This window comes from Henckelia pumila, chromosome 2 (genome assembly GCF_033568475.1).
Source record: "Henckelia pumila isolate YLH828 chromosome 2, ASM3356847v2, whole genome shotgun sequence".
Taxonomy (NCBI): Eukaryota; Viridiplantae; Streptophyta; class Magnoliopsida; order Lamiales; family Gesneriaceae; genus Henckelia; species Henckelia pumila.
Window position 1 is genome coordinate 20,200,008 of NC_133121.1, and position 3,436 is coordinate 20,203,443.

Genomic DNA, 3,436 nt, shown 5'->3' on the forward strand with positions numbered 1-3,436 from the left:
GCTTTTGAAAAAAGGCACCAAAGATAATGTCATCCACATAAACTTGACAAATAAGAATTTCACCTTTGGCCTTTTGAATAAAAAGGGTTTTTGCAACCTCACCTCGTTTGAAACCAATTTCGAGCAAATACTCGGTCAACCTACCATACCATGCTCGTGGAGCTTGCTTCAAGCCATAGAGTGTCTTCTTCAACTTGTAAACATGATCCAAGTGGTGTGGATCCTCAAAGCCTTTGGGTTGCATCACATACACTTCCTCATTTAAAATATCATTCAAAAACGCACTCTTCACATCCATTTGGTAAAGTTTTATACCCATATGACATGCAATATCTAGCAAAAGTCGGACTGACTCAATGCGGGCAACAGGAGCAAAGGTCTCATCAAAATCAACCCCCTCAACCTGAGTATACCCTTGAGCAACCAACCTTACTTTGTTCCTAATGATGTTTCCTGATTCATCAGTTTTATTTTTAAAAATTCATTTTGTACCAATGACATTACCATGATCAGGAGGTGGAACCAAAAACCACACATCATTTCGAACAAATTGTTCAAGTTCTTCATGCATGGCATTTACCCAAAATTCATCATTCAAAGCATTATTGACATTCTTGGGTTCAATATTGGAAACAAAACAGGAATGCATTACCTGTGAGTACACGGAACTCGTGCATACGAACCCAACCATCTTGCGGTAGTCAACTTTTTCCTTAGCACGGGTTTGCCTTGTTCCATGAACATCTCCAATAATCTGTGATGATGGATGATTTTTCTGTATCTTGCTTGGAATGTCCTTTTCAGTAATCATCTCAGCTTCCTCAATATTTTGGGAATTTTCCTCATGAACAGTTTCTGGAGAAACCAGTGTTGTGTTTGGTGTTGCAACATCAGGAACAACACTGTGATCTTCGTGAGGAATTTCCAGCAAGCCTTCAATATCATCTTCAGCAGTTTTTCCTTTGAGATCTGCACCATCATCAAAACCTACATTAATAGATTCCATAATTGTTCTGGTCCTAAGATTATACATCCTATATGCACGAATATTAGTAGAATAACGAAGGAACAAACACTTATCACTTTTGGAATCAAATTTTGCTAGGTGATTTCTATCATTCAAAACATAGCATACACAGCCAAAGATATGAAAATAAGTGAGATTTGGCTTCTTTCCCATGAGAATTTCATAGGAAGTCATCGAAGAACCACTTCTCAAATACACACGATTAGAAATATGACATGCTGTGTTTAATGCTTCTGCCCAAAATCTCTTGGAGATATTTTTTGAGCTCATCATCACCCTAGCCATCTCCTGCAACGTCCTATTCTTCCTTTCGGCAATTCCATTTTGTTGAGGAGTTTTTGGGGCAGATAACTCCTGTGAGATGCCCTTCTTATCACACAAAGAAGAAAAAGATGAGTTCTCAAATTCCTTTCCATGATCAGTTCTGATCCTTGCTACAGTCAAAGTATGTAGGTTAGTAATCTTGGTAAACAATTTCTTAAAAAAATCAAAAGTGTCTGATTTTCTCTAAGAAATCTTACCCATGTAAAACGATAAAAATCATCAACACATACCAAAGAATACTTTTTACCTCCATAGCTTTCGATCCATGCAAAAGTTCAAGACACCGTGTTGTCCCACAGTGTTGTAACACGGGGTGCGCAACACGGGTTTGCTTACCTTTTTGACATGCACCACAAACATATGGAACACCAGACTTTAGATTTGGAAGACCTCTGACAGCTTCAAACTTACTCAGATTCTTTAAGGTCTTGAAATTCACATGTCCAAGCTTTTGGTGTCATATACTAAACTCATCAACCTTTGAGTGTCTACATGCCAATTCTTCACCGTGTTGGTAGCAATTATCAAATGATCTTGTACTTGTCATAACACAACAATTAGCATTATCAAAAACTTCACAAGTATTTTTTATCAAACTTCACATGCAAGTCATCATCACACAGTTGACTAATTGAAATTAAATTTGCATTAAGTCCTTCAACGTGTAAGACGTTATGAAGCTTTGGAAACTCTTCCACATTGAGTGTTCCTTTGCCAACAATTCTTTCTTTTGCACCACCTCCATAGGTCACTCTACCACTATTTTGTTCAATGTAGTCCGTGAGGTGATCTTTCAAGCCTGTCATGTGCCGTGAGCTTCCACTATCAAAATACCAATTACCTGCAGTGTTAGCTTTTAGGGAAGTATAAATAACAAAACATCTAACATCAGGCTTTAGTATCCAAACTTTCTTCACAGTGGGCCTCTTTCTGTCAGTGTTGCTCTTAGTGTTGGGAAACACGGAGGGCAACACTTACTTAGATTCCCACAACACATAGTCATTTTTTAGCTTTCGACAAAAAAGCCTGATATGACCAGATTTGAGAGAGTAATGACATACAAAAGGACGCTTCCATTGTTTTGGCTTAGGGACAGAAACATTCTTTTCAACAATTGGTTTCATACCTTTCGAAGCAGTTGAAGGATGGTTCAAGGAATCATTACCTTCCTTCACAAACACTGGTGTTTTGGAAGATTCACCAGTTTCAAAAACATTTTCTTTAAAATCAAGACCAAACTTATCATTCTTATCCATAGTCAAAATGGAATCAAGTTTGCTTGAACTGGAATTAAATTTATCAAGTGTTGTTTTTGCTCTTTCAAGTTCAGAATTCAGCAACCCTAATTCCAGATCTTTCTTACTCATGAGAACTTCCAATCTAGCCACAACAGCTTTCAATTCAATATTCTCTTTTGTGAGGGTTGTGTTCAACTGATTCCTCTTGTTCCAATCACAGTACAACTCTTCATAGAGTTTTTGAATATCTTCCAGAGTATAAGGATCAGCTACCTGTTCTTCACGATTACTGGAATTATCAAGGTTAGAAGCAACAAAACAAACAGATTTTTGAAATGTGTTGCGTCCAGGTGTTGCAACACCGGAGCCAACACCGAGTGGATTGATCTGAAAATTTTTCTTACTTTCCAGTAAAGAAGTAAAAGATATGAGATCTGCCTGTTCAACCTTTTCTTGTTCTTCTTCCGAATCATCATCACTCAGAGAAACATTCATACATTTTCGAAGGCGATTTGCGCATTCATAAGCATAGTGGCCATATCCCTTACATTTCCTGCATTGAACATTATCAAAATTTTTACTTGAGGCTTCTCTGAAGTAGGCAATTTAGGAAATTTTGAAGGTTGTGCACCTTTCACATCCTTCTTTTATTTCATTACCTTGAGATAATCAGTGAATTTCTTCAAGATCAAAGCAATTGAATTCTCTTCAAGATCAGATTCCTTTACTTCATGTTGAACTTCAGAAAAATCTTTGTAAACATCATTAGATACTTGAAAGGCAATAGACTTACCTTTTGAGTCATCTTCGGCTTCCAACTCCATCTCATAAGTGTGAAGAGAACTAA